The sequence below is a fragment of the Planococcus citri genome, chromosome 1 (genome assembly GCF_950023065.1).
Source record: "Planococcus citri chromosome 1, ihPlaCitr1.1, whole genome shotgun sequence".
Lineage (NCBI taxonomy): Eukaryota > Metazoa > Arthropoda > Insecta > Hemiptera > Pseudococcidae > Planococcus > Planococcus citri.
In genome coordinates this window covers 73,476,840-73,495,334 of record NC_088677.1, presented here as the reverse complement: position 1 = coordinate 73,495,334, position 18,495 = coordinate 73,476,840, and the positions used below count along the sequence as shown (strand labels likewise).

Genomic DNA, 18,495 nt, shown 5'->3' with positions numbered 1-18,495 from the left:
AACTCGAATAATTTTTAGCCCTTTTCTGTCCAATAGGTTGCATCTTTTTTTTCTGTGTGGGGGGGGGGAGTCAAAACTGGTGAAAAATAACAAAATGGAAATATTTTTTTTATTAAAATTTGGTTTTGTGACATTTGAAAAAAAAAATCAGTACAAAATAATTTTACCTTCGGCTCAGAATACTACGTATCATCGAGCGATTTACTTTTCTGCACATACTGCGCTTTTTCAGCCTCCAAAATAGGAACGAAAACGTGCAATTGAGGTCTTCCACAATGAATCGAAGTACACTCCTGATCGTGATTGTCTTGCTGAGCCAAAGGTATTTTTTGAGCACCTCCCGGTGATGTTTTAGGTCTTTCTTTCGTTGGAGGTTTTCTTTCCGTTATCTTGATCGTGTCTTCGGCACAGGTCACAATATCGACGCTGGTACTGGACGAATTGAGCCATTGCAGTATTCTATCTGTAAATGCATCGGGTGGATGATGATTGTCAGCATTCGTGGTCCCTTGGGTGCACTCGTTATGGAGATTATTCACGTAAAAATACGACCTACTCGACGAGTAATTCGGTCTCGAGACGATTTTACAAATTGGATTACAAATGAACGTAGGTTCGCAAGAGACTGCCCTAGGAATAACCTTTTGTTGCCTGTTGTCCAACTTGAGCTTGGTCAAGCAAGTCTCCAAGTCATCGGATGCTCTAGACACGATACCTGTTTCATTCCGGACACTCGCAGGAGTAGATTTGGTTTTATGGTGAACTTGTAACTCGTCGTTGTGCAGAATCACGTGTCTGGAGCCTTTTTTCCATACGATTTTCACATATAGTGGATTCTCCGATGATTTCCAATGGCTTTTCATCGTTCGGACATTTTTTTCGAGACGAGGTACGCGAACGCACACGAAACGTCGGTCACGAGTCACCTACATTATGCGATATGTCGAATGCGAATGCGAATGCGAAAATGCTCGACGACTATGATCATCGCGTGATACCGAAATTTAAACAATGACACTCGCAATAGGTACAACGAATCGTAGGTAAACGTGCAAGAAGTGTTCTAATTTTACCTATGTTCGAGTTTGAAGGGGATGAGGGATGAACGTTTGTTGATTCGTCGTTTAGGTTTTTATTTTTCATTTTTTTTGCCTTGAGCTGTGACAATGTGCGATTTTTTTTCTGTCTTTTGAAAACGACGTGTAATGAAGATATATGGGATTTGATACGTGACACGCACCTTATTGTGGCAATGGGTTGCGAAAATTTTCGCAGCATGGACGAGTTTGTGGGAATAAATTTGAATATAATATTTATACTGGCATCGATTTGTTCTGTTTGTTTTACGATGTGAAGGCGTAAGCTGTCTAATGTTGAGTTATTTTTGACGGAGAATTTACTTATGCTTGATTTTTATCAGATGAAAAATCAAATAGGTCATTCCATGCCAAATCGGCGGAGTTTTGCACGAGGGGTGTTCGATTTTTTTTTAAAAAGCAGATTATGTGTAGAGGTCATCAAACGATGACGAATGATGCACATTTTTTCGATTTTTTTTTGGTGGAGCTGTGGGGCTTTAAAGTTCTCTAAAATGGACGAAAATGGAAAATTTCAGTTGCAAATTGCTCCGGTTGTACGTGGTATAGAATTTTGAACTTTTTTTTTCAAATTGTAGTACATTGAGAGGGTAATCGACGAATGATGTCAAAATCAGTGTTGCCACTTTCAAAAACCTGAAAACATCGATTTAGAAACTCATAATTTAAATATAACCGTGATTTCGATGAGTAAAAATTCTGAAAAAATTGTCAGTTTTAGTCCTTTTTATGTAGAATAACATTATCAAAAAATTGGACTGGCATATTTTTTCATAATCGAGAAAAAAATTACAAGTTTTACATTTATCACAAAAATACCATCAGAAACCTAAAAAATGAAAATTTTTGCATTTTTGAAATATTTTACCAATGTGTAGACTACATGTGGAAAAAATCCCCCTCCACCCAATTTGTCAACGAATTGACGAGAAATACCATTTTTCGTGCTATAATTTTAAGAGTGAAACATTATTGAAAAAATTTCGCCGCCACTGTTTCAAACAAAAGCAGGAACCTAATAAATGAATATTTTTGCATTTTTGAAATACTTACCTATTTCACCAATATGTAGACGGTCATGTGAAAAAATCTCCCCTCCTCTCTCCCTCAATTTGTCAATGATTCATGCTGCGTAATTTTTGAGATCATTCAATTTTTATTCTGAAAAATTATCTTACTGAATAGTGAATTTCAACTACAAGGAATGGTAAAAAATTCTGTAGCTTTGTCGTCTGCTAAAGTCGCTAATGTCTCGCTTTTCAAATTATTTACATAATTTCATTTATTTTTCTTTGAACGAGATATTCGTAATACTTATATAAACTTACTTACTCACCTATTGCTAATGTAATATTTGTGCAGTTCTCGATATCATCAAGTATTTTCGCTCAATTGTCGTTGTTATGGAGTGTCTCATTAAAAGAGCGTCCAAAAATACTCCATGCATCAAAATTTTAGATGTTTTAGCTTCATTTTTCGATATTTTGGCGAATTTTTGAAAATGCAAATAGACTACTAAATCGTGAACAAAAGATGAAAATTTGATAAAATTGAAGTTTTGTTTTCGATCTTTCGAATCGGTTGTTGGTAATTTTAAGCTTTTTTCGGAGCTTGCCTCAGTAGATTTTTTGATTTTGCAGCTTTGAAAAAATTGTAGGTCTAAAAAAAGACCGAAATGAAATTTAGCATTTTTTCAAAACAAGAAAATATAAAGATCTATAGAAGCTTTGAAAGGGCTCAAAACCATCATCAATCGTTTTGAAATGTCAAAAATCAGGTACCTCTACCTACTTACAATACTTACATATATGAACCAAATTCTAGTTTTTTATCTCAATTTGATCAAATTCGGATTATTCCTCAAAAATCAGACAATTTTTGATTTTTTCGAATTCGCCAAAAATTGAGAAATGAAATTGGCATAGTGGTGTATTTTTGTACGTTTTTATCGACTTTGTTTTGTTTCATCCCAAAATCGTTTGCTTTTTGGGATATTTTTTGTTGAGGTGGAGGGGGGGGGGAGTTAACGTAACTCTAACCATGGTGTACGATTGCTAAAAATAAAAATTGTAATGATGCAACTTATGGCAAAAAACGAAATAATCGACAGCCGACAGGTGACGCACGCCGAACAATAACGCGATTACATAGTCAGACATATGACTCACACATCTAAAGCGGTCGGGTTGTGCACCCTTATCGCTGTCAAGTTAGATAGTGCAATAGTACATAATACCTAGACACTTGATACAAATACCTAGTTTCTTCTTTCCAAAAATAAAAATAATGTTACTTTGAACAAGGGATCTCCAAAATGACACAATCCAATTTTTCAGGTAAAAATTATAGGTACTTATAATTATACCTAAAAAATAAAAAAATTGAAGAAGAATTCAATCCAAATTCAGGTCGATGGTGTGTTTTGCGCTTTTGATGATTATATAGGTACATATTACATAAGTATTGCGAGAAAAAAAATTCGACCAAAATGGACCACTTGAGACGGAAAAAATCACGTTTCCGAATGATTTTAATGGTCATGGAGCCGTAGCCACCGCTTTAAAAATCCTGAGAAAAATACCAGAGGTAGCTAGGTATACAGTAGAGAGTACAATGAAATAGTAAAAAAAAATTGCCTTTTTTCAGGGTTCGGACTCATTTTTACGTTAACCTGAGTTTTCAAAGTGGATTTTGAGGTATTTGTGGGGGGGGGGTAAAAAAATTTGAAAAAATTCACACATCATTAAAGAATGCCATAAATTTGGTACAGCTGTGTATAATATTGAAAATACTGCACTAATAATGGTAGAAACCTGTTTGAAAATCACCAATACCTAGTGCTGTCGTCTGTTAATCGTCAATGTCTCGTTTTTCAACACTTTTTCAGCCTATTCGTTTATTTGATTTTTTTTTTGAACGAGATATTTGTGAATATACTAATAGGTAACTAATAAGCTTACTTACTCATTTCTAATGTTAATGATGTACCTTGTGTATACATGACAACGTAGAGTATTATGAGTATATTGTGAGGATAAGGATATGGTACCTATTACCTATACCTACTTACATATTTTAGTAATTTTCATTTTAAAAACACCTAATACCCTCTCCCGGCGATCTAAGCTGATAAAATTCACACCAAGACTAATATCAAGTCGAAATACCTACATCATATGTGTGTATGTAGGTAGAGGTACGATATATCGCAATTTTAACGAAATTAGAAATCTGAGATTTTTTTCCTATACTTAGATGGGTAGGTTCTTAGATAGCTATTGGATTTTTCTAAATTGAAAAATATCACATTGTGATGAAAAACGAGAAGGGAAAAAGTCGAAGATTTCTACTCGTAATTTAGCTGAAATTAAAACATACCTACGACGATGTACGTATTTATTTTTTGAATTGACATTAGTGTGGACATGAATTTTGGTACAAGGGGTCTCCTCAAAGAAGAGTAAGGGGTACCCAATATGCACAATACAATTTTTCAGGTAAAAATTATTTGGTCCAACAAAAAAAAAAAAAATCGACCAAAATGGCCACTTAAGATGGGAAAAAAATCACGTTTCCGAATGGTTTTATGGCCATGGAGCAGTTGCCACCGCTCGAAAAATTTTGAGAAAAATACCAATACATATAGTAGTACATAATATAAGTGCAATGTAAAAGTTTAAAAAGAAATGTTGGCCTTTTTCAGGTATTGGACTTTCCTCCACATTGACCTAAAGTTTTCGAAGTGGATTTTGAGGTCGTTATTGGGGTTAAAGAATTTGAAAAAAAAGTTTTTTACAAGTCATAATATATAGGCTATGAATAATTTAACCTAATATCCACATCACGTGTTGAGTAGGTAGGTATATCAATTGGCAACATTTTCTTTTAATCTTTTATTTCATATTAAAAAACTCACTGTTTTAATCGGGAAAATAGGTACCTGGTACATATTATTTTGTCATATCAGTCGGCAAATTTTCGGTCGACCCCCTCCCCCAGAGAATGCTTAGTTTCGTCCCTGACTATAGGAAGAAAAATCCGACCAAAATGGTCACTTGAGATGGGAGAAGTCCCGTTTCCGAATGGTTTTATGGCCATGAAGCAGTTGCCACCACTCGAAAATTTCTGAGATAAATATCAACAAATTGTGGGTAGAAAGTATAATGTAGGTACATAAAAGTAAAAAAAAAAAGTTTTTTTAAAGCTTTTTTCAGGTATTGGACTTTCTTCCACATTGACCTGAAGTTTTAAAAGTGGATTTTGGGATCGTTGTTGGGGTTGAAAAATTTGAAGAAAATTAACATACCTGTGTACCTATCTTCAAATAATGCCACAAAATGTAATAGATACAGCTGTGCGTAATATCGAAACTGTCGCACCAACTATGGGAGAAACCTGTATGAAATTCTCCAGAAAAGAAATAAAGTTTGGTATGAAAATGAGTAGAAATTGATATGATATACAATTATCAATAAAAATGCGCAAAAAAAGCAAAAATTTCTTGAAATTTTCAAAGAAAGTCCTAAAGCAAGTCTGCTGGAACATTATTGCAATCAAACTGATCTTACGAATTGAATTATATTCGGTATCAATAAACTTCATTAGGGATTTGACACGACAACTGTCGCGCTCTAGGAAATGGTAGTCAAAAACACCGGAACTAACGAAAGGTCCCGTTGTTATCAGCAATTTTCAACAATTTTCCTTCAATTTTCACAACATTACATTCCAATGTTTATACTGGGACCTTTCATCAGCCAATCATAAACAAGGCGACACTAGCGCGGCGCACCTCTGTCAAGTTCCTTTTGATCTACGGTGGTTCAAAGATGTTGTAGGTAGCCTAAGTATTAGATTGACGAAGAACAATCTAAAATATCACGAAGTGTTATTTCCCACCCTCTTTCACTTCTTGATGTGGTAATCAGAAGCTGATCGAAGTCATGCTATTCTGGGGGGGGGGGAGGGGAGTTGGAGGTGGGTGTATCACGTCATTTTACCGACAAAAATTGTACGTGCTGAGCACTGTAGTCAGGGCCTTTTGAGAGCCAAAGTGGATTTCCAAGGAGGAGGAAACTACATGTACTTACCTACATATGTATATAGAGGTTTTTGAAAGCGGGAGGGGAGAGGGGAATTGACTGAAAACTAGTCGACTGATACAGGGGGAAAATGCCAATTGATCTCATATGACTAAAAAATTTTCATTTTCTGTTTTGAATTTTTGGGAGCTTGATTTCGAGAGGTCTAAAACGATGTTCTTCTTAGGAAGTTGATACCTACTGAAAAAAAAAAAAAAAATGAAGGCAGGCCCGAGCAAAGCAAAGCCGAAAACTTTTGAAAATTTGTATTTTCAGAGAACTAAAAACGATGTTTTTTATGCAAGCGAAGTTTATTTAGGTAACTTATTGTTGAATTTTAAAATTTGGAAGATTTTTTTTAGAATGCTCATTTTGAAAAAAAAAGAGAACAAGCCCGAGTGAGAGGGAAAGCTCTTGAAAATGTGAATTTCAAGGCTCAAGAGGCATAAAAACGATACTTTTTATGCTTGAATTTTATTTTTCCACTTTAAAAACAGCTTTAAAAGTCGAATGATATATTTATACATATTTTTTTTTTCGAAATTTCAATCGTGAAAAAGAATAGAAAATATGCCCGAGGAAAGCGACGAAAGTTTGTGGTTTGAGAAGTAAAAAAACAGATTTTTCTTTCATCACAGGCCCTTCTTTTCCCGGACCCTCCAAAAAGCGCAAGTACAAGACAAAATGTCCCCTTTACGCCCCCCTCGACAGTACTGGCTCGCTTATACCTTCATTATTACGAGTACAATTCAACTTTTATTTTTGTTATTACAGATGATTACAAAGACAATGTTGCCGGATCTGGCGGTTCCGTATTGAAAAATATTCACTGTGATTTGAAAATTACCGGAGATGAAACGTCTCATCATGAGGTCTTGGATTCTGTTCACAATGGAGCGTCTATGATACCTACTGCCACAACCAATCACAGTAGGTAATTCAGAAAGAGCCTTTCTTGCCAATGTTCGAGGATATTTTAGCTTCCCTGGAAAATAATCCCTGCGTGTTGATTGTTGTTTCGAGAGCAGCTATTCGGATCCTTTGAAAGTATTTCGATCTAATCATTTATTCGCCAACGCAGATACTTATACGAGTAGATAAGTACATAATAATGTGGATTGTTGAGTATTTTTTTTTTCAAGCTATGCAGGTAGCTTTGAAATAAATATTTATCAATTTTAATAATAATTTATATTTTCAATCATTCCGGCGTACAATAAGATCTTGAATTAATCATAAAGACGAGCAATATTTCGAGAAATGATTTTTGATCGTTAATGGCTTTAAATTCGTTTTATAAAATGATTCATCAACCGAAATTCAAATGTAATGTTATCTATATCTACGTAAATACCTATCGTAAGGAAAAGTACTGAAAATTTTGTATTAGGAACTAGCATATCCTTAGCGAATTGGTCGAGTTAATTTCACTGTCGAACTTGATAGATTTTTGGTATCTCTGGAACAAAATTTGCTCGTGAAATATGAATTGAAGAAGGTACTTAAGCTATGATTATACTGAACTTAGCCGTAAACTTATTCCTTATATTTAACACTCAGGGCCAGTTGCAGAATGCGGATTTGAACTCAGTTTACATAAACTCGGTTTAAATGCGAATAAAAATTGTTGGCTATTCAAAATTTGTGTTGATATGTGAATAAGTTGATGGTTAAGTTTACAGCTAAGTTCAGTATAATCAGGGCTTTAAGCTACCTATGTTCAAATGACAGATTAAAAAGGTAGAATTTTTAAAGAAATTCTTACCTGTTGCTACACGAAACCGGTTTTGGTCTACTTTTTTCGGGTACACTTACGTAAGGTTTCTGCTGGCCTTTGAAAGTAAAATGAGTGTCATTAGATTTTGGGAAAAATTATAAGGTCAACTCACGAATGGCAAATTCAGCATACTTGTTTGAGGCCCATATCTTGATGATTTGACGTCATTGATACAGTAATTGGATGATTTCGAACTTGTGTTATGAGCCCGAGTGCTTCTCGTCTCACGATTCATCCTATCTTTCATATTGGAAGTATTGACTTGCATTTTAGCGCTACTATTTACAGTTCTGAAATCATCACGAAGATCAAAAAGTAATAAAATACCTACTACCTACTTGATCTGAAATCTTTCAAAAAAAAAAGTTGAAAATGAACGTTACTTTTTGGATGGTAAATTCGAAGTGGTCGAAATTGATCTCGTAGTTTTAGGAGAAGACTTGGATTCACGAATACTCGTACATCGCGGTTTACTGATCCTCGAATAATGCCTGTCATTCTCAATAGTCATGTAGTCCGAAGACCTGGCAATATTACTGCTCGTCAGCATTTCCCTACTGGACGCTTGTTGTAATACTCTAGCTGCCCTTCTTCGACTTCTCTCCTCAGTTTTCAATACCGGATTCTTGAACTCGAACGAACTACCGGTACCGGTAGAAGAACTGGACGCAATAATTTTCGTTACCGGCAATTTAGATGTTTTGGTAATTTTGGATTTTTCGCGAATAATACCCAGTGGAATATAAACTTTGGTATTTTTCTTCGTCGAATCTTCTTCGCTACTGCTGATATCACCACAACCGTTGATACCCGATCTAGGTCGCCTGTCTTTTTTCACATGGTCGATGTGAGGTTTTCGATAAATCTCGTGTTTACCCATTTCAATAGGTCTTTTTTCAGAGAACAGTTTACGTTCTTTTGGCAAATTCAACCAACCGTCGCGACCGCTTTCCGGCAATTTCTCTTTGGTATTTACGGATTTCGTCGATTTTCTCATACTGTCGTGGTGAACGATCGAGTCTTTTGAGCTAATTTTTTTCCTATGTTTCGTACTCTCTCTGTCGCTGTATTTTCTCACTGGATATGGGTTCTTTTCGATTTCGTTTCGAGGCACTTTTTCGATTAATTCAATGTCATTAGATTTAGTCAAATGATTTCTGTGCTTGGCTTCTCTGTAATCGACCACATTAGCAGTAGCATTATTGAGCACTGCTTCGATTTCAGGTGATTTATTCAACGAAATAGTCGTTTTTTTCGAGTTAGTGGAGGAATTTTCGGTTTCCGGCGTATTGTCGTTCAACTTTATCGTTGCCTCAGACCCAATTTTCGGGATTTTGATGTCAGTCACGTTGGCGGTAATTTTGAATTCATCTTCATCGTTTTTCAAAGGATTAGAGTAACCTTTTTCTGGAATTTCATCTGTATAAAAACATGAATTGAAACATCAGCATTAGTAATTGTGAACGATAGGTACCTGCTACAATGTTTTAAATGTAGGTATTTATCACAGAGGAGGGGGAGAGGGGATGAGCCTGAAATTTTACCAACTTTTTACCCCAGACCCCTCTCCCTTCCAGTATTTTTCATGCTGATTAGCCAGATGTGGTTCGAACAAATTTTGAAAGGGGGAGTTGGAAACATAAATGTTGAATAATTTATAATAATTATTCAAAAACAATACTTTTATATTTGACAAAAAATCTGAATTGTTTCTAGTAAGTATTGCAAGGTTGGTACTGAAATCCAAAATCAAAGATTCACAATTTTTTCGTGTTTTTTTTCAATCTTTTGACCAGGAAAAATGAAATTTGAAAAGAAAAATATATATTTTCGAGGCGAGAGCTTTAGAAAATTTACAATTTTTGAGGTATAAAAAAATAATTTTTGGTATAAAAAGTTTTAACGCCAAAATTTCGTGTTTTTTGGTTGGTATTTTTGAATGAAATTTCGCAATTTTTTTTTTGTTATTTCGAGATCTTAGTTGTCAATATTTGAATGAAAATCCTAATTTCTAAAACAAAAAAAAATTAGCTTGATACCTAATACAAGATATTGCATAGCATCACTTTTGGCATCAAAATAAGTTGATTTTATTGGTCTTCAAATTCTTCAAATCTCAGTGGTCAGTTTTCTAAAAATGTTGATTTCGGAAATGAAAAACAAATTAGCCCGAACGAAGCGAGAGCATAAGGGTTTTTGGAAATTGTAAAAATTTAAAATCTTTCTTCTGGGTTTTGTTTCGTAAAATCTCAATTTTAGAATAATTCTTGATAGGAAAAAATTATTTTTCTGGCCTTATTCTTCAACAATTTCAAGTCTGGAATAAGAAAGTAGGTAATATTTGGCCGGGGGATACGAGGACAAAAGCTTTCGAAATTTTATAATTATAGAGATAAAACAACATGTTGCGTTGGCTTTTCTAGCTTTTTAGGTACGAAACTGGAGGTTCTCTTCAATGGAATGGAATGTCAATCAAAAATTGGATATAAGAAAAAAAAATATCTACCAATTTTGCCAAATTAAAATATCAAATAACGAATTTTTAAAAATCATTTTACCTTATTTTTTGCATTTTTTTGAAACTTCAAACATGGAATTTCTTAGTGCGGATTCGCTAGGGCAAAACTTTTAAAAAATTTGTGACAGGGGTTTCTTTCGTCTCAGGCCTTCCTTTTGCTAAGCCCTCCAGAATAATTTTGATGATCAGTTGTGAGAACCTGTCCATGATCGACTCGATCACGTGATTTTTGTTTTTGTCCTTTTATTCGGGTTCGCGAAAATTTCAACTAGGTAGGAACTAAACTAGTGTGTTTGGGGGGGGGGGGCTATATATTTGGCGCTAGAAACAATATCTAAGTTTCAATTTTTGCGGAATAAAATGACGAGTTTTTAGAGTAACATAAAACATGAAATGGCAATTTTGCAAATGAAGCATAAGTTTCCAAAACGCACTAAGTCCATTTTCAAGTATTCTCTGAGGTTGCAAGGCCATCTACTAGCATATTGTTGCGGTCCAAAATGGCTCATTTTTTTGATATGTTGTGCCCAAGGGTCTTGGCTACAACATATCAAAACATCAGCCAATTTGAGCCATTTCTACGTTTCCAAATTGTACTAAGTACCATGAATTTCTTATCAATATTGTTTTGGACTTAGTGCGTTTTGGAAACGTATGCTTCAAATTTCGCACTAAGGCTTACAAAAAATTGCTATTTTCTCTTATGAGTTTAATGAAATTTTAAAAATGTAGGTATTTTATTTTTGGTTTAGAAAAGAGATAAAAATAGTGAGGGCAAAAGCTTTCAAGATTTCGTATTTTGAGAAGTAAAAAACACTGGTTTTTTAAAAATTTGTTCACGTTTTTAACTCAAAATTCTACAATTTAAATTATGGGTTTTTAAACATTTGAATTTTGAAAATGAAAAAGCAAACAGGCTCGAGCAAAGTGAGAGCAAAAGCTAAGTACTTAGTTTTGAGAAGTAGAAAAACAAAAGTTTTTTCAGGTGAAAAGTGTTGTTTTTTTTTTTTGGTTTAAACTGAATAAGGCCTAATAGATTTTTATAAAAATTCGATCTCAATTTAAAAAAAGAAAAAAAAACACAGGCCAAAGTGAAGCGAAAGTAAAATATTTTAAAAATTCGTATTTTGAGAAGTAGGTACCTTAAAAATGATGTTTTTTGTGCTGGATTTTTTTTTTGACAACACAATAATTTTAGAATTTGAACGTACTTCAATTTAAAATTTCGATTTTGAAATATGTAAAATAAAAAGTTATGTTTAGAGAAAGTAAAAATATGTAGTAGGGAAGTACCTATATTTTTTGGTTTAAACATGGCCCCGGGGCTCCTTGGTGTCTCGGGGCCCATGACATGACGATCCCCAGGTAAGATCATAGGCCAGTGCGCCCCTGATTAAGACCAATAAATAGCCTAAGTGAAATTTGAAAGCACAATATTGTACTCAGTACTCACCTAGAATTTCGGTTTTATTTTCGTGAACAGGAGATTTCGCATCAGCTACCAACGTAATACCTTCTTGGCTAAAATTGATTTCTGCCGAACAAACCGCTCTATTTTCCGAATCGGACCAAGATGCTCTCCTCGTATAATCTGCTGGTTTTGTGGAAGCCATCGTCACTGCCAACCCATCATCTGAAACGGCAGAGGTGAAATACGAACGGAAGCCCGGCGAGTCTTCATTTAAATTATGATTCGGTGAATTCTCAGGATTGGTTAAATTTTCAAAAACGCCAAATCTAGTCTGTGGTAAACCACGTTTAGGAGAAACGCTAACGCTGCGTTTTTTTCTACGATATGGATTGGTTGGCGCAGGTTTCTCGTCAGTTTCAACTGTGCCTATTATTATTTTATCCGGTTCAATAGCTGCAGAGTGAACTTCCGTTTCCATTCTATTGAATTCAACTTCTTTAGATTTTTCAGTAGGATCTGTATTGGTAAAAGACGAAGATTCGTTGCTCGATTCGAAACTATTCACATTCACAACTGTGACACTTTTCCCAGGCGATGGAGCTTTTTTGGAAAACGATGGTTCTGGTATTGTAAGCCTCGAATCCAGGTATTTTGTATCATCCCAGGCTATCGAATGTCGTTTTGCTAAGAAATCTAGTTCAGCTGCGAGTCGACTCGTGTTTTCATCCAGATCTTCTAAAAAGTACGAAGCTGATTTCGTCAATGAATTCAATTCCGACGTTTTACGATCGATGCCATTCTTTTCGAAATTTTTTATCGCTTCTAATACCTTTCCTTTTTTGATCACATCTTTTGATTCTGTGAATTTAACAATCGTAGCACCACTATCTGTTGACGAATTGGTTTTAGGAATGCTGTTCAGAGACGATGAAGCGATGTTAATAGGTTGGTCAACAGACTCAAATCCGTATGTTTTTCTTCGACCAAACCAATCGTCCGATTTATATTTCACGAGTGGAAAATCCAAACATTTAGACGGTGTGCTTTTAATAACCATCTTGTCTAAATTTTCGCTGGAATTAATTTTTTCATTTCTTTTATCCGAATAAGATTTATTACTCTGCGTAGTGAAAACACCATCGTCAACCTTTTCAAGACTGTGTCTCCAAACAGGAGTTTCATCGTTGGTTAAATGTCTCAATTTTCGTTTGGTTTCTCGTAGCGTTGCTTCTGTGACGAATGGTTTTTTACGCAATAATGGAATCGGTTTTGGAAGCTCAACAGACGAAGGTGTTTTTGACGAAGACAACGATTCAAAATCTGCTCCTGTAGCGACTGGTTTTTTACGTAATAATGGAATCGGTTTTGGAAGCTCAACGGACGAAGGTGTTTTTGACGAAGACCACAATTCAAAATCTGGTCTGTGGCGAAGAAATTTTCCTAAAACGTTCTCCAGATCGCTTTTATTTCGTGGAACGTGTTCGGCAGAATTCGCCATTTTTGTTTTATATCTGCTACTAGGCGGATATTGGTAAGACCGTCGAACTAGACTCGAACGCATCCAAGGATAAGAACTGTCTTTTTCATCGGCTTTTTCACCTTCCAAAAGCGAGGTAAGTGGAAGATTTTCATTCGATGTATGCGTACTTTTACCGATATCGTTGTTCATTTTGTCTTTATTTTCTTCGCTGACTTGATGAAAATCGTGATTCGTAATAGGTAAAGGAGTAAAAACAGTATCTTCGTGGTTTATTTTTGGCATTTTACGTCTAGTTGGAGGTCTTCTGTTTCTCAAGTAACGAGCTACGTTTGCTTTGGATTTTTGTATATCCAAATTCACCGGATTGTGATCGAACTGAAAAATAAACAAAGATCATCAGAACTAAAATGAATCATTCAACTGTGATATTGTTTCATCGCGGATGTAAAATGTAATAAATACCTTTAAATTATCGATTTCTACTTCCATATCACCAATGAGTCGATTTGATAAATTATCAGCAGGGCTTTACCACCAACTAGAAGACTGGCTGACAATGAGAGTGCGAAACCTGTTTTGAGAATTCGAAATAGGTATAACATTAAAAATACAAGAATAGGTAGATTATTGCGAATGAGTAAAATAGAATGCAATCCTCTAGGGTTTTGAATATTGCAGTTTCTGCTTTCTAGATACCCATAGAGATATCTGAAGCATTAGGATAGGTAGGTAAATCACAATGGTTCGTGTTCGAAATTAAAACATTTCTACGATTGGACTAATTTTCGAATAGGTATCTTAAGAAATAAAAAAACAAAAATTTGATAACAAAGGTATGTACGTTATCAGTTATCACATACCGTTTTATGAATATTCGCCAGTAAAATGAAGTTATTATGATTGAAAGAAACCTAAAAAACAAGCTCATTGAAATTTTCCTCCGAGGTTCTTCTAATTTGACAAATGATAAGTAGGTACTTTTGTTAAGAAAAAAAATTATAACTTTTTTTTATAGTTCATAAAGTGAAAAATTAGTAAATACGTACTCCATTCATCGTGAAGAAGACAGTATCAACAAACATAAACAAATTGGTCGATTTAACTGTCAGCTAACCATGCACTTTTCATAGGTATACTTTCGTTTTGAATTCAAACTTGATGCTGCGATTTCGTTTTTTTTTTTCAAGGAGCATGGTTGCATTACCTACGTATCATTTTTTGTATGTACGATGATAATAAAATGAAGCTTTCAAATAATTCTAGTATGTATCTTTGGTGATAAGCTCTGGGTTTATTTTACATACCTGCATATTTCATTTTTTTTGAATAATTTTTTCTTTTCAATGACCGGATGTGAAATCCAATGGAATCAGCGATTGAAAAATTATTGGTTGTTTTCTTTTTGTTCTTTTTAAATTGTACCTATTTGAATGGCAGAATTAATTTTTTTCAAGTTTCAAAACATAGCCAAGTATTTCCAACCCAATAGTGATTCTCTTTGTATCATTTTTTTTGTCATTTTGAATTTTTTCATGTGTCAAGAAAATGATGAACGAATTTTTAAATTGATGTTGAATTGTTGATACGAGTATGCGTGGTTATTTTATTAATCATCAATCATGCCACAAAAGAGTTCTTTTTTGAAAAAAAAAAAAAAAAAAAAAAAAATGAACGCATTAACGCAACCAACCATCTAATTAGTTATGTAGGTATAATTAAAATCCAATCCACCCCTCCCCCTGTAGCGAAAGTAGATGTTGACTGTTGAGTGAGGTGCTGAGATGGGGAGATTCGCTGAATAAATAATACAATCTGATTCAAAAGGCGCGATCCACCCAAAAAATTGAATTCGATTCAAAATCAGCGATTTGGTTTTCAAATGAATCCTTCGATTCGCGATTCAATGTTGCTATTTTTGCTCTGCTGCTGATCTGAAATTCTGAAATGAAAATTTGACATGAAATCAAATCATAAGGTACCACCTATGTAAAGTATTTCGGACAAATTTTGCGGGATTTTAGTTTTCAAACAGCCTGTTGAGGGTCCAAATGAAACAGATTGGTAGCTTGAAGCTTCAAAATGACTTGAAACCATGTGCAGTCGACTTCAAAGCGTATTGAAATTGGTTTTCACAGAGTGAATTTCGATTTTCCAACTCCATTTGATGAAATTTTGTGGAAACTTCAAGTTTCTAAAATTTTCTGGAAGCTTCAAACTTGATACCGCGTTAAAATTGGAGTGCAGAATCACCTAATTTTGAATTTCCAACTCTGCTCGGTATAATTTTATGAAAATTTCGAGTACTGAAAAATCTGCTGAAGGCTCCAGTAATCTCCAAAAGGTCACTGGAAACTCCAAAACGACTGGAAATCTATCTGCAGTCGACTTCATGCTGTACATAGGTATGTGTAGTAAGTAGGTATGTACATTCACTTCTGCTCACAAATGTTTTCCTTTAAAATTCTTGGGATAATACTGACCACGATTGTCGATTTGTTCTCTTCTACAGATTTTTTCTGCCACATTCTATTTATTTAATTAAACATCTGCATCCAACTACAATACTTAATGTTACAGTGCCGTCGCGATAAGTGAAAATTCAAGGGAAGAAAATTTTTGTTTCACTTATCGAGTTTTTCACATACGAAGGTTTTCAGTTGGAGAGTTTTTTTTTTGGTCAATTTTCACTTATCGAAGTTCGGATAAAAAAAAGGGGAAAAAATGAATTTTTATTGATTTTTTTTTACAAATTGATATATGAACACCTCGAACGAATTATGAATTTATAATTTGAAAAACTGATCAATTTTTGATTGCACTTGTGCCGAATGATTTGCCACAGTTTCAATTTTAATCAAAGCAGTGTACACAAAATATTTTTTGTTACCAAAATAAAGGGTAGTCAAATAGTCATTAAACCAATTTGCATATTTCAAAAAAATTCAACACATTTAAATAAGTCGCGTGACACTTCTCCAAAAATTCCAATACCCAATCTTGGCTCCAAAATTCTTCAAAAATGTCCAAAACGAGTTTTGGTTGAAGAAATTGAATTTCTGGCAAAATATCAGCCCATTTATTATACATATAAGACATGACTTTTTTTCAAAAATCCCACAACCATGCGCCGGGTATTAACAAGTTCTCTTTCACTTATAGAGGCTGAATGAGTCAGTACCTTTCAGTTAAAGAGGTATTTTCACTTATAAAGGTAAAACGCAGACAACTTTTCACTTATAGAGGTAAACGCGATAATTTTGGGATAAATCCTAGTTTCAGTTAACGAGGTAGCCATTTTTCACTTATTGAGGTTGATTTACACGTAAAGTTGGTCCAAGGTGAAGGGAAGCAGGTTTTTTTTTCACTTATTGAGTTTTTTCACATATCGAGGTTTCACTTATCGCGACGCCACTGTATTAGGTACTTAGAAATAAGTAAAACATGATAAAATGCAATGTACGACTGCAAAATTCTTAATACCTAAGTACATATGTACAATGAAAGATTGAAAATGAAATTAATTACTTACTTACTTACTTATTTACTGTTATTCAAAGTATAAGATCGTCTAATGTCGTTCCATCTGTTCCGTCACATCTCGAGTGACAAAGTTTCAAATTCTCGCTTTACGCCCTGAAACAGACAAAGAAATTGAGAAATAATAGAAGTCGCCTTTTTTCCTTCTTTCCAGTCGAAAATAAAATAAAATAGGGTGACGAAGAATAAAAATAAAAAACAAAAATATGACTTTAGGGTGGTCCTTATTTTCAAAGTTGGGATTTTCCTCCCTCCCAACCCCCGAAGTGGTGACCTCTGGTGAGAAAATAATTCCCTATTTTTTATTTTTTACATTTTCAAAAAACTCGAGCTGCAGTGGGCCCCTTAGTTCTCAAAAATTTTATAAAAATACAAAGTCACTGTAAAATTTTAAAATTGTAAATTCTGTTATCTCTAAAAAGTCTCTATTGAGTAAAATACTCTCATGACGATGTAAGCCCCTTCCATTGAAAACCAAGCTGACCCCCCCACCCCCGAAAACAGCTGGAATTTAATGTAAAATACAAATTTTAGCTATTCTGGGGGACTGACTTGGTTTTCAGGGGATGGGGTTAATATTCTCATGAGAGTTCATTTTATACTCAAAAGAGACTTTTTAAATGTGTTACGTAGAACTTGAAATTATTAAATTTTGAAAATTTCGCTTTGAAGTTATATTTTTTTCAAATTTTTGAAAATTGAGAGGTGTACTGCCGTGCGAGGTTTTCAAAAATGGAAATAATAAAAAAAAAGGGAATTATTTTCTCACCAGAGGTCACCACTTTCAGGGCCGGGAGTAGAAGAACTGCGATCTTGTTTATCATGTATTTCAAGACCGCCCTTATGATCACCCAATAAGCAAAAGGTAAATGCAAAAACTCTCATGCAATCAGCGTTCCCGTAAGTTATTATAATATTATTAAAAAATATTCTCATACTTACAGATATACGATTACGATCCTTGGGGCATGAAACTTTCACACATTCATAATCTTCTGCTTGCGTTCATTAGCTTCGGTGAATACACTCGATGAATTTCTTAAGAGTATTGTCGATGTTCTCAGTCGCCTATAAAAAACAAGTAGGTAGGTACCATAATTATTTGTTTTTGAACTACACTAAATATTTGAAGAGTTTATGAAACTTACGAAAAGGAGCTCGAATATTCTGTCTAAACATCGGTCTATTGTAGTATCAGTTTTTATTTCTCTTTTAATACTCTTTTCTATGGTTAAACGATACTGAAAAAAAAAATCAAAATGGTTATGTAGGTACATTGAAAAATAAGGTGATACTTATTGTCCGGCATATGGCACCCCCCCCCCGCCGATCCTCCAGGACAAATTTTTTCTTAAAGGTGACATCCTAAGGAACATTTTAAAGCAAACTTGCCAAAAAAAAGTTGGCCTTACTTACAAAATGGCGGCCATTTTAATTGACAGGTCAGCCGAAATCGCAGATTTTGCGTTTTAACATAGGACTTGCACGAACTTTTTCAAACTTTACAAAGGTAGATCGAAAGATCATGCAAAAATTTATCACCTGTCAAAATTTCAAGTGCTAAAGTGCGTTTTTCGATTTTTGGTGAATTTTT

General features: G+C 34.4%; 2 long non-coding RNA genes across 3 annotated transcripts in view; one reads left to right on the top strand and one right to left on the bottom strand.

Moving 5' to 3' along the window:
• The window catches only part of LOC135831570 (uncharacterized), a 108,195-nt gene extending 100,829 nt beyond the window's left edge, over positions 1–7,366 (top strand). For both annotated transcript variants that reach the window (XR_010556201.1, XR_010556200.1), the window contains one exon: positions 6,953–7,366. This is a non-coding gene — a long non-coding RNA (uncharacterized LOC135831570). The remainder of the gene's footprint in view (positions 1–6,952) is intronic.
• A 120-nt stretch (positions 7,367–7,486) lies between these two features.
• On the bottom strand, positions 7,487–8,238 carry LOC135831589 (uncharacterized). Its single transcript, XR_010556205.1, has 3 exons — positions 8,088–8,238; positions 7,944–8,010; positions 7,487–7,637 (listed from the first exon to the last, which is right to left on the bottom strand). It is a non-coding gene; the product is annotated as an uncharacterized LOC135831589 (long non-coding RNA).
• Between the last annotated feature and the right edge of the window lie 10,257 nt (positions 8,239–18,495).